At 40.4% G+C, this 14,053-nt stretch overlaps 1 long non-coding RNA gene across 1 annotated transcript; it reads left to right on the top strand.

Moving 5' to 3' along the window:
* Positions 1 to 3,242: 3,242 nt before the first annotated feature.
* LOC144005998 (uncharacterized) lies at positions 3,243 to 5,476 on the top strand. The gene is made up of 5 exons (XR_013279719.1): positions 3,243 to 3,691; positions 4,395 to 4,639; positions 4,740 to 4,923; positions 5,024 to 5,207; positions 5,308 to 5,476. It is a non-coding gene; the product is annotated as an uncharacterized LOC144005998 (long non-coding RNA).
* Positions 5,477 to 14,053: the final 8,577 nt, after the last annotated feature.

Genomic DNA, 14,053 nt, shown 5'->3' on the forward strand with positions numbered 1-14,053 from the left:
GCAATTTGTAATAAATGGCTCAATAGCGCCGTCTAGATATTTTTATGAAGTATATACGATTATATGGTTCAGCTAGATGTGTGAATATTGGGAGGCATACCTATCAGCCTAATACCTCCAAAAAGTATTCTACAGCCATGTGCCAATCCATTTTGATTTTATTTTAATTGTGCATCATTTTTGGCCTTTCATGAAACTTTGCAAACACAAGGTATGTCAAAAACATTTACAATTTAGACGGTTTCCTATGAAACAGTACCCCAACATGCCAGTACCCCGACATGCAAATACCCCAACGTGGCCCGGGTTGCGAGGGCCCTTTATAGCTGCTCGCAGCTCTAGTTTTTTTTGTTTTTTTTTGTAAACCAATACATATTGAAAAGTAACGAGACAGTCATAATTTATTTTTTTTTAATTTGCAAACGGGTACATATGAAGATATACAACACTTTCATATAAAAACAGTATAAAAGAAAAGCATTCGTATAAAAAACTTCAGCTATACACTTTTTTTTGTAAACGGTTACATATGAAGATATACAACACTTTTCATATAAAAGAAAAACATGCAACTTCAGCTAAGAATTAATATAACTAAGAAAGTGGAATAACACATGGGGGTGTACTTTTAACTCGATAACACGTTGAAATTTGTTCAAATCCTCAGACAGGTTAAAGGGGAGATTATTTTCTATTTTGTACTTTGCACAATCAACATACAAGGTCATAATTGCTGCCAAATGCCCCACATTCACATCATCGTTGCACCAAACATTTCAAATCGATTCTATTGTTAAAGATGTATCGGATTGGCTCATTTCGATAACATCTCGTACAACTAAATCCCATGGCTCATTAAAGAACGCATTTGACAAAGATCTCACTTTTTGCACAACAGATGACATTTTTTCAAGAGACACATCGCTAACGGGTGCATACAGAATCGATCTCTCTAAAATTTCTGTCCAGTTATACACGCCGTAATAATAGCGAATAGTCAACTTTCGGAAAAGATTCCCCATTTTTTTACAACGTGTACCAGGTATAAATCAGGTCTATTGTTCTGGGGAGAAGAGAACCTCTCCAGCCTCTGTGTGTTACTTCTTCAATACGATCAAAAACGTCAGACTCGTTAGCGTAGTCAATCAAGATGTGTCGTGCTGCTGATGTAATCGTGGTGATATTTCCAGGATATTTTATCAATCTCAGTACACGTTGGATGGTAGAGACGAATCGACCATTAAACAGTGTATCTTCGATTCCTGTAAAATTTCTAGAGAGATAGAAAGATTCTTGTTCAGAAAAGATGCATAAATGTCTCGGCTGCATAAAATGCTCGGTGTTACCACCTACACAGATTTCTTTAGCATATTTCATCATCGCAAACCTCAACATGTAACTAACTGTTTGCTTGATACAATCGTAAGAAGTATCATTCACCCATTCGCCAGGTGGGTGATCCCAAAGTAGCTTCTCCTCCAGCGGTGATCTATGAGGTATCGCGTCTGCAGCGGCGATCACCGCGGTCAAATCTTCATCGGAGATGCGCAGGTGTCGGGTTCTCGTCGTCATCCCCCCCTGAAGGTGAGGCAATCGTTGTGGCGGGTGAGTTCGGGGGTGTCAATGGACGTATTAACCCATTAATCTCACCCCCAATATCTCCATCCGCTGTGACGTCGGCATCGACAACATTTTCCATGCGCGCTCCTTCATTACACTCCCTCGACTGATCGTCATCAGTCGAATGATTGGTGGCTAAATTAGCCCGTTCGTATTCCACAAACCCCGCATTATCCACGTTTTCATACTGCAGCATCGATTCTTCTGAAGTTGGTGTGGACTCGCGGGGGCAACCTTGCAGAACAGCTTCCACGATGGTCGTTTCTGGAGTCGTTCCCTGTAAGCATTCCGCAAGCCCCGCAATATCCTCGTTTTCATACTCCAACGACGGTTCTTGTGTCTGTCGCGGGGGAAGCTTGCAGAACAGCTTCCATGATGGCCGTTCCTGGAGTCGCTCCGCCTTCTCGGGCTGTTGAAGATTCATCGGTGGATGCGTCGTCCATAGCGTTATCCTCATCATCCGAGCATTCAGGACTGGATCCAATGAGTATCGGTGGATCCTAGACTGTTTGCACGCCAACCGATACTTTGTCCGCAAACAAAGCGTCAGGTCGAGAGATTTTTTTTTTTTTTTTAAAGAGGTAAAAAAAACTTTTCAGGGAGAAAAAAAGTTTCTGTCCCATAACAGGTAAATGTGGCTCCTTATATGAGAAAGAGAGAGAGAGAGGGAGGGTGGGAGGAGAACGGGGTAATGAGGAGGCGCGAGGGGCGGGGTAATGAGGAGGGGCGAGGGGGTGGGGTAATGAGTATTTTTTTTTATTTTTTTTTGTAAACGGTCACTATTCAAATATCAAGGGCTTTTTGGTTCCTACAAAATTATCCCATTGACGACAAGAATAAAAGAGCTCAGTAATCTTTGCAGATTCTTTGCGGCGTATCTTTTCATCCCAGTCGCATAAAGGAATAGTAAGGAGTCTATAGAACACCCCGCATTCAGTATTAAAGCATTCTAGCGTTAGATAAAAATGATCAGGATTCTTACATTTATCTAAAGGTGCCATGCAAAACCCTTTCCCCTCCTCCTCCTCCTCCTCCTCCTCCTCCTCCTCCACATTCTCTTCTGCATTCTCATGTTGCTGGTGTTTTATCACACGATTATCATATTCTTCGTCTTCCTCTTCCAGCGTTTTCATTATACGAGGCCGTGTGGTGGTTTCACTGTTCAGCATATTACAATGTTCAATCATCACTCTAAAATACCACCGTATGAAATTCGATGAACGTGATAACCAAGTAAAAATTAAATCACCACCATCTGTATAAGAAAGTATAAAATCTCTTATGACCTTCGGGATAAGTTCATTCAGCACGGCCCAGTCATTAGAATTCAATGTAAACGGACCGTTTGGAAAAATATTATCATTCCCATTGTTGTTTCGTCGGCCCGGACGAGAGGCAGACGGCCGGACCGAGATTTACCTCCCGGCGGAGGCCGCCTTTGCCCTCCCGCCGGGCCGACGCTCAGAGGTGATATGTCGGGGAGGGGGGGGCGGCTCCGACTGTCCTCTCCAAGAGTGATCGTATATTATGCATCCCGGGTGTCGGAAGGAGAATCTTCGCCTGTATTCGCTTTAAAGGTACACTCAGTATTATACAGTGGCATCTAGTGGTGAAACAATAAATCATTCGGAAAAAAAAACCAATTGTTTGTGTTAGTAGTATGTAAAAAGATATGTTGTATCGCATAAACGTACTTTTTTTAAATATAACGGTTAGTCTAGAAATCGCAAATTATCTTACATGTCCGAGCCGCGGCTTCTAGTGTCCGCCATGTTTCGCCGCCATCTTTCTGCTACGGGTGCCGTCAAACACAAATTTCAGCGCTCCATTTCTTAACGCGTTTTTGGAACGCACTTCCGGTTTGTATGGCGACCGCATTTCCACGAAGAAGAAGAGTTTCCGGTCCCCGAAGAGAGCATTATCAAGCATCACACTTACTTTGGGAATTTATTTTATTTCAGCGCGACAAAACAAGAGTTTATATTGTAGGCGCATTTGCCAGATGGAGAGAAATGAGGAACAGACTAGGTTTGGGACGTGCCGGTGCCTTCGACTGCTTTCTACTTGACCGGTAAGTAAGAGTACATTTGTGTTTACGTTTTGAGAGCGAGAGAAAAAGTATACACTGTACTAATTAATACGATGTTCGTACCTTTGTTTTACGATCACTGTAGCTGTTGATTAGCAACTCCGCACCACTCGAACGATTTCGTTATGTAGCTACTTGCTTTGAAAAAAAAAAAAGATTCCCGCTGGCACGTTATATTTAGAGTAAATGCGCAAGTTATTGTGTCATGTAATGTAACTGTGATTTCGGAGGTATATTTGCCCATAACTTCAATGGAGAATCTAAAGCATACTGTATTAGTGGAGGAGTTGAAAATTATTTTCGTTGTGGTTGGTGAAAATAGTGTTCTCGAAATTAATTTTCGGCAGGGAATAACTTTCTGGACTTAAATGCTGGCTGTACCGTAAGCACTGCTAGAGTCTGAACTCTCTCACTCAAGTGTGTACTGGTCCATTGTGTAATTGGGTGCACAAGAATTTACAGGCTGCCACGTTTTCCACGGAAATTCGACAAGCAAGCAGCCTTTGCATATTCTATGCAGTATGCAGTCAAGTTACTTTTATCTAGCTAATACAATGTTTTGGGCCCAAAAACTAAAGATCTTACCTCTATTTTGGGGGCTTTGTTGGAAAGTTGGTGACATATAGTAGTATCATCAATTATTCTATTTTATTTTATAATTGTGTTTTTGTTTGTGTCACACTAGATCAACAGCCAAACTTGAGGGGTTCCAGAACCATATTCTGATGTATACAAGCATTCATGCACCGTTTAAATACATCACCGACCTGCAAGAAAAAAAAATATCAAGGGGAGAGTCAGCAGCCAAATTGGAATGCCCCGAATGAGGACACTTCGGATGGAGGACCCCAGAAGGCTTCGGTGTTGTACCACCAGTATCTCCACCTACCATATCTGAGCTGCAACAAACTGAAGTCAGCCGACGTCTTGGTATGTCATTTACATATGGACGGCATTGCACACTACATGAACTTTTTGTGTGAAGCAATACGGAATGGTCACATGTACAAGCACCACTTGTTTTACACAGGACCTGCTGACCAGGTGTCTGAAGCCATGGAGTGACTCCTCCCTCACTTTCCTCAGCAGCCAAATTGGAATGTCCCAAATGAGGACACTTGAATGCAGGACCCCAGAAGGCTTCGGTGTTGTACCACCAGTATCTCCACCTACCATATCTGAGCTGCAACAAACTGAAGTCAGCCGACGTCTTGGTATGTCATTTACATATGGACGGCATTGCACACTACATGAACTTTTTGTGTGAAGCAATACGGAATGGTCACATGTACAAGCACCACTTGTTTTACACAGGACCTGCTGACCAGGTGTCTGAAGCCATGGAGTGACTCCTCCCTCACTTTCCTCAGCAGCCAAATTGGAATGCCCCGAATGAGGACACTTGAATGGAGGACCCCAGAAGGCTTCGGTGTTGTACCACCAGTATCTCTACCTACCATATCTGAGCTGCAACAAACTGAAGTCAGCCGACGTCTTGGTATGTCATTTACATATGGACGGCATTGCACACTACATTAACTTTTTGTGTGAAGCAATACGGAATGGTCACATGTACAAGCACCACTTGTTTTACACAGGACCTGCTGACCAGGTGTCTGAAGCCATGGAGTGACTCCTCCCTCACTTTCCTCAGCAAGCCTTTGAAGAATATGATATCATCGTTGGTGGGAACATGCCCTCACTCCATAACATGTACTTGTGCAGTCAAGGAGCATGTCAAACTTAATAAAACCAGCAAACATTGAAGTGACTTCATTTTTACTGCAGTCTGTTCACACAATCAATGGACAAGCCTTCCTTGATTTTGCCCCAATAACATCATAGAGTAGGCGAAAAGTAGTGTTACAGATCATACTATGTGTTCGGGAGAGTTTGAGGAATGTTGCAATGTTAATGGGGGACAATGTCAGCACACACACACACACACACACAAAAAAACCCATCATGGTATTGAGTTAATCAGATATTTTAGCTGTGTACAACACATACCTGCTCTGTAACACTACCTTTGGCCCAAACCTGTATGTCTATTTTCCATATTTTGAAATGCACAGCGTATTGGTAAATTTCTGGATCAACTGCAATTCATGTCGCTCATTATATTATAACAGCATTTTTTTTTTTTTAGTTAATATGTTCATTTCATGTAGACTTTTATTTTACTTTATTTTATTTATTCATTTTCATGTACTGTACCTTACATTCATTGGCAAATGAAGAATTGCTTGTCATTGCAAGCATTTATAATAATTCTCCAGGCTTTTGATGTTTTACATTTCTAGTCATGTAAAATAGTGTTAGGTTAGGTGTCGAATGAACACTGCATGTTGACGCCAAAGGAAATAGTATTTTTTAGTTATTCAAAATGTACAAATTAACACACAACAACAATATACAAGTTATACAAACTACAGCAAGTGTCAGACATGGACTAATTATATGCCAGGTAAAAAACCTTTGTATTGTCCTCGAGGATCTGGGAAAGTGTCACTTATTTGCCACAAGTCACCAAGGTGCTGCAGTCTGGGATCCAGGTACAGGAAATCATGGTGGTGCTGATGTGGGATCCAGGTACAGGAAATCATGGTGGTGCTGATGTGTCAGCAATGTGTCAAAAAGTATTTCTTGGTGTCAGTCTATCAGCTCGACTTGGATATCTTCATGTTCCTCCATGGTCATTTCCTGTACGAGTCTCTGCAAGAAGGTAACAATTGTATGTCAGATGAGGTACCAAACAATGAACTGAAAGTCACTGAGCCAATGAAGTACATTATTATATGAGCAAGACTATTTGTGAAAGCCATGTAAATTCCTGCACATCGAAGTACAAGGAAGCTGTTGTATCTTCAATCAAAACTAATTAAGTTGCTTAGTGATATTTATTAGGTAAAATTGTTCAACATGGTGACAAATCGATATCTGAGTAAAGGGTTTAAAATGTTTTTGTAAGCAGCACTTTTCTGAGTGGTTAGTAGCAACAAGACACGGGGGGGTTTACGAGTCTGAGTTGCATCTGTGTAGTTCAGTTAACACCATTATTTTTGTACGATATACTAAACATATCAGCAAACGATGTAATCTAAATACCACATATTCCAAGCAAAGGTATGTTTTGAGCCATTCACATGCATGCTCGAATGGAATTATTTTTCCATGATGACATAATTGTACGTTACGAGACACCGCGTTCACTTCCGCGTTCTCTTCCTCGTCTCCCTCGCCCTCTTTGAGATGGTCCACATGTCTATAAAACATATAACATAACTGTGTGTTCTCTGTTGCATAGTTTAGTTGCACTAACAAATATGAACATAGATAGCCATTATCATTAGCTGACGTACAGTATTTCCTAACAATGCCGACAAAAATATTAATTCTGAAATTAAATGACTAAATCACAATTATTAGGGGTCTGTACAGTATGTCTAACAAATGCAATTCACTTACGTCATCACTCGAGGGATACCAGAAGTTGTTTGCGTTCTGTTCCGGTGAAATTGGTGGTAGGCTGTTGAAGTAGGGTCTCTCTGAGACGCCGTAGTTCGTGTGCTTAAAATCATTGCATTATCTTGTTTGACCGATAGATGGCGGTCGTGAGCTACACACTGGGGCTTTAAAGGAGAAATTCAACAACTCAGAATCTAGAAGAAAAACGTAACAGAGTGCCGGGCCGAGATTCAAGCTGTAGACAAAAAGATTTATTTGACACAGACATACAAACAAGACATATATTCTGGCCAGAAGGGATCAGAAATCCGTCGAACAAAAGGATGCACTGGTTTTTATAGCCTTACTAGAATCCACCCCCAAACTTTTTCCTTGGGCGTAACATCTTAAGGTAGCTAACGGTATTGGGCCATTACAAAATTTGTCCACTCCTACATATTCGCCTAATTATTCATATGAATGTCTTTGGCCACTAGAGTGCACTGCAAGATAGGAGTTTAACTTGGTGCAGTACTATTTTGTGACCATTGGGGGCACTGTTACTCCACGGAAACTTAGGCTCGCAACCTTTGGCCTAATTTAAAGCTAACCTCTGTATGAACTTCATGGTTACGCAAGCTCATGTGTACCTTCCTGCTCATAAATCTTGCGGACAAGACATTTTTATGGCCTGCACCTGGTCTTGGCTCACTCACTCACGTGTAGCACGTGTAGCTCACATGTTTGGAAAACCCCTATCTGACAGATTGCTTTCAAGGCCAGCCAGAGCACACGTGATCGGAAAACCCCTACATATGTCTGCTGGGTCAGAAGAAAGGAAAATGTGTCAGAGCAGGTTTGGGTCAAACCAGGTGGCCTTTTACAGGGATGGGGCATGAATCTACATAGATAACTAAAATTATATACGTCACCATCATATTCCATGAAAAAGGAAACCTCTCCGATTTTATAATAAAATCGATACCCCCAAGAAGTATTTGCATCCAACGCCCACCGTACTTCCAGCGTTTCCTTTGTAGGGCGTTGAAATCTCCGTAAAAAGAGCTGCTGCGGTCCAATTCTTGGTTTTAAAGAATGTCTCACTTGTAATGTCACAAAAGTTTCCATAATCATGTTCTCGCATCTCTCTCTCTGACCTCAAGGTATGATTGTGAGGGACTTTTTCACTCTTACAAAAAATGTCTGTATCGAAAAGCTCCTCCTACATTTTTTTCTTTTTTTTAAAAAAAAAAGAAAGAGCCGCCCTTCGTCATTCCTTTCATTCTTTTATTCATACATCTTATTCAAATATAAGTCTGTATTTGGGTCCGTGTATGTGTGTGCACGCGCGTATGTTTTTTTACAACATCTGGAAGGAAACAAAAAAACAGAAAGCCATCCGCTTCGCCCGCACATTCTTCTAAAGTCATAAAACAACCGTCCCCCACTACCCAATCAGTCCCCCAACTATTTTTTGTTTTTTTTCTATTCCTTTTAAATCTCACCTCGTCTTCGTGTCAATATGAGAAAAACAGACCCACATCTTCCTTACATATGGTCAAAAAGAGGAAAGCCATCCCAACGGTCATCTCATCGTGTCATATCTCCTTTAAAATATCGTGTACTCCCTAGCACCTTTCAAAAGGGCACACATGGATCTTCATCTTTCTGTTTTTCCCTATTCACTTTTTTGACCTCGGCACCCCAATTCCTCTTGGGATTAATCATATCGGCCCACCACGTCGATTCTTACATTTATCAAAAGTAGTCATATATAATCTCCTCCTTCTTGGGACCCTCCCCTAGAGGTTCATCATGCTCAATTCATCCCCCCCCCATGCTGCACAGACACACAGACGCACACCCCTCCCAATTCATTTCCTTCCCCCTCCCCACCCTCCCCCCATCCTCATGTTGCACACACACACCTCTTCATCTCTCTATGAAATCCTAACCCTACATCCTTTTATCGGCACCCTGTATCGATCATTTTTATCGTTCCTTTCATCCTGCGTCATTAAAGCGGCCTTTGATCGTGACCTATTGACCCCCGATCGATCATTTTTATCGTTCCTTTCATATGACGTCAAACAAGGCCTTTGATCGTGACCTATTGACCTCGATCAATCATTTTTATCGTTCCTTTCATCCTACGTCATCAAAGGACATCAAAGGACATCAAAGCGATGAGGCCATCAATCAAATGTTGATCGCGACGGACTAAAATGGTTATTCATTTTCTCTCTGGGGTGTAGGGGCTTTATAGGTTCCTCAACTGCTCGTCTACTCCGTGACATAGGATGCACTGGAGCTAAGCATCGGAAAGCCATGAAAGAGCTGTCTGAGGAGGCGGAGAAAGGAAGCTTCTGGCTGTGGCTAAGGAGGAAGCACATGAGTTGGGGGGCGAATAACATCTAGGGCATCAGCCGGGGGCGGCAGGGAGAGATCCCCGCCGTCGCTCCGCCACCGGTGGACGTTCTGGGGTTAAAGGAGCGAAACGACTGGTGGTCCCCAGCTGATGACCCGCATGACCTGTAGAGGTGTTGAGAGAGGTGTCGCAGTACACCTGCTATTAAGGCACTGTTGGAGGTGCGTCAGGCAGCAATGCCCAGCAGGAATTACCACTACCTGTATCACGAGATGTTTAGCATATTTATTAAAAATAACTATCATGTATAATTTTTTTAATTGGTAGACATTAGTAGCACTCCTTCGGTCATTTCCGAGACCATTCCATAAATTAACCCCTCTACGACTTATACAATGGCTCTTCAGGGTCGTACGAACACAATGTACCTTAAAATGATGTGCTCCCCGAAAACTATAATTACCCTCTCGATAAGAAAGCAATTGTATTTTTTGGAAGTTGACTGCTATTTGCTTTATATAATATTAATAGAGATCTAACTTTTACTAGATCTTCAAGCTCTAATCATTTAGATTCCAGAAACACTGCGTTCGTATGAGCCCTGAATCCGACATTGTGCACAATCCTAACAGCTTTCTTATGTAGTCTAAATAAAAATTCCAAGTTTGTTTTATAAGTGTTTCCCCAAACCTCGATGCAATAGCTTAAGTATGGAAGAATAAGTGAACAATAAAGTATATGGAGTGATTTTTTTTTATCAAGTAAATACATTTACTCCTTATTGCAATATTTTTTGCTAATTTAGAGCAGATGCTATTTATTTGAGGTCTCCAACTAATATTATAACTTAATATCACATCGAGAAACTTGTATTCCCTTTACCCTCTCAATTTCAACATTTTTAATTTGAATTTGGGTGTCCTCTTTAAATTTACCAAAGAACATGACTTTTGTTTTAAGTGTATTTAATGAAAGTTTATTTTTTTTATCAAACCATTGTTTGAGTTTGTTAAGTTATATCGTTATCTCTGTTGCAAGTTGTTGAAGGTTTTTGCTTGACGCTAGGATTGTAGTATCGTCAGCAAATAGTTTATATTTTAATTTTGATGATGAATCACAAAGATCATTTATATATAACAAAAATAATAAAGGTCCTAGCACCGACCCCTGGGGGACTCCACAGATTATGCTGAGAATGGGCAACAGCAACATTTTCCCCACCCTTAAGAGAATTAGTACACAAGTTCTGTATTACTTTTGTCATCTCAATAAAGAAGAATAATGCAATATGTTTTACCTTATCAGATCTTACACTGGATGGTAAGCCATACTGAGCAGCTGACATGAAACTGTTCAGAACAGTTGTGGATTTGTTGTTTGTAGCTGCATCAATGTAAACAATAAGCCTGCCTAATCCATCCACTCCTGCATGTATCACGATCCGTTGTCTATAAAAAGAACATCAACAACATAAATTTCTATTTACAATTTCAGTGGTATAGAACAAGGATAAAATATATTCAGAACTGCAACAAACAACAAAAGAAATGCAAAGTCAATCTTACTTATTAGTTTGTGTTTTTTATCAATGTGCCATAAAATGTTCAGAGGAGGGACCGTATATTGTCTTCGCCTTAACACATGCATGGATATTTGCCGTGCTAGAGTAGCCTCTGGATCCACTTGTCGTAAAGAGTTTTGCACACGATAGGCTGTATAACACAAACATACAAGTTAAACTGAAATCAACATTTGTCCAGTAACAGTAAGTATCAGTTTATTATTTATTTATATAAGTACCAATAATATAACCTTGTGAGCCCTTGTGAGAAAAAGCGGTTAAGAAAATGGATGGATGGATAACCTTAATTGTCGCTCATAATTCTTTTTTTTTTTTTTTTTTTTTTTACTGTATTCGCAATTTCACATACATAAACACAGAGGCATAGTTAGGCAAGGCAGGCAATTGCTTGGGGCCCCTTAGTCAGCAGGGGCCCCAGAGGGCCAGCAGATTTGACAAAACACAAAAAAGTTATAGCTCTAAGCACTATATGGGATGACTACGAGATTACCAGGGCCTTGGTACCTGTCATGAAATAAGTCTTTATGAACAGCATGTGGCAGGCGTGGCTCAGGGTGTAGAGCCGGTCATCCAGTAACCAGAAGGTTGGCTGCTCGATCCACACTCTCCCCTGAGTCATGTGTTGTTGTTTCCTTGGACAAGACACTTCTCACACACACATTGCCTTCAGTGCGCACTCACACTGGTGTATGAAAGGTACAAATGTTTGGTGGTCTGTTGGGGCGTCCACTTCCTGTTATGATTGTAGTTCAGGTCGCTGAACGAACACGTAGTAGGGAATCGTGTGATCGGGTATCAACTTGTCAGGCTGGACAGATTAGGGGCGGGGCTTATTTTCCAAAAAACATTTCTGACATCACTGACAAGCACGCATTCGTAAAAACAAATGGTCCGCCCAGATTAGGGGCGGGGCTTATTTTACAAAACCCACTTCAGACAGCGCTGACAAGCACGCATTAGAATAAGCAAAAGCCAAATGGGGAAAGCGTTTGTTAATGTTCTCTTTTATGGATTGTCTTTATATGACTGCTTTTGTAAATGTTCTATTTTATCGAATGTCTTTGTATGATTGCTTTTGTAAATGTTCTCTTTTATCGAATGCCTTTGTATGTCTGCTTTTGTAAATGTTCTCTTTTTAGGATTGTGTTTGTATTTCCTATTAATTTTGGCACTCCTATGACTCTAGAGTCACAGGAGTGCCAAAATTAATAAAAATAAAGGTTTGCTTTTTTTCTAATGCGTTTGTAAGTCTGCTTTTGCAAATGTTCTCTTTTAAGGATTGTGTTTGTATTTCCTATTAATTTTGGCACTCCTGTCACTCTATAGAGTCACACGAGTGCCAAAATTAATAAAAAAATAAATGTTCAGTTTTATTGAATCCTTTTGTATGTCTGTATTTGTAAAAAAAAAATTATTGAATGCCGTTGTATGTCTGTTTTAGTAAATATTCTCTTTTATTGAATATTTTTATATAACTGCTTTTTTAAATGTTCTGTTTTATTGATTGATGTTCTTTTATGGAATATGTTTCTATTTCCTATTCATTTTGGCACTCCTGTGATTCCATAAACTTGTGCTGTGGAGGTGCACAGGGAACAGAAGAGCAGGTGGCCAGCTGGACAGAGGAATAAATCGGCTAAAACACACATCTCTGTCAGACTTATATAGACAGCGAATGGATGTGATTGGCTGTGGCCAGACATCTGGCTAACAGGACTGACATGGATTGACATTATCTGATTGACAGATAAAAAGATTAAAGATTCCTGACATCACATAGCTTCTGACTTTACATAGCTTCATACCAGTTGAAACTAGTTGCTGGCAGACACTTGACCCCAATAACAACATAGTCATGACCCAAACGTAACCCTGGCATGACCTAAATATAACCCTTGCCCCAAACCAAACACAGTTATGACAACACTGAATGCAGGAGTGGGGTTGGAGAGATGTCTGAACATAATCGTCCTCTGTAGGATGTCTGTTATGAAAACATGGGGCACAGTGATATCAGAGGTCGATGTCTGTACTGTGCAAAGGGTCAAAGCAGATGGAAGTGTGAGAAATGCAAGAGCTTCCTTTTTCTCATGGCAAGCAGTCCATGCTTTGAATCTTACCACAAGAAGGACACCCCATGGTGTTTGAATCCAGAAACAACTTTCTTTGCCTAGTTATTGTTTGTGGCCAATTGAGCATGTTTGATGTGAAAATGTCTTTTTAAATGGCCAGTAACTATCCCCAGATTCCACAGGACTCAGCAAATATTGTAGCCAAAACGTATTTTGTCACAGTTTGTCCATCGATTCCATTTGGCACAGGTTCTTGTTCTTAAAAACTACAATTTTAGTTCGTTGTTTGTTTGTTTTTTGTTTTTTTTTAATTGACGTATTTTTTTTGTTATTTGTGTCCCTAAAAATGCAAGGACATTTTTTAATTGAGAATTTCTTAGTTATTAAAGGGTTAGAAAAAAAAAAAAAAGAAGTCATGGGGATACTTGCAAAACTCAACACAAGTAGCGCTTCACAGTTTAGGAAGCATCTCTCTTCCCAAGAATTAAGTTTGAGGTCACAGCTCAGTTTTTTGTAAAAAAAAAAAAAAAAAAATGCCCCAAGGTACTTCAGTAATGACCACTGAACTAGTCATGGTTTTACTTATTTGTGTGACTTCTCCCCGAGGAAGTAATTAACAACTAGTTCTTTGTTTTCTGGGAGTCTCATGTCCATGGTGTTGACAATATGATGTCTTTGCTTTTCTTTGTCATACTAATTTCACAGTATCAGGAGTTATTTTATGTAATATCCTCTCTAATTCTTTATAGGCATCTCTTCTACTTTTCCTATAGAGATATCACCCATTACGTTCCTTTTGAATGAATGTCCTATTCAAGCCAGTCAAGGACTTTGTGGAATGTTTTCCTTCAAACTAGTAACTCCGCCTCATCATC

This window comes from Festucalex cinctus, chromosome 1 (assembly GCF_051991245.1).
Source record: "Festucalex cinctus isolate MCC-2025b chromosome 1, RoL_Fcin_1.0, whole genome shotgun sequence".
In the NCBI taxonomy this organism is placed as follows: Eukaryota; Metazoa; Chordata; class Actinopteri; order Syngnathiformes; family Syngnathidae; genus Festucalex; species Festucalex cinctus.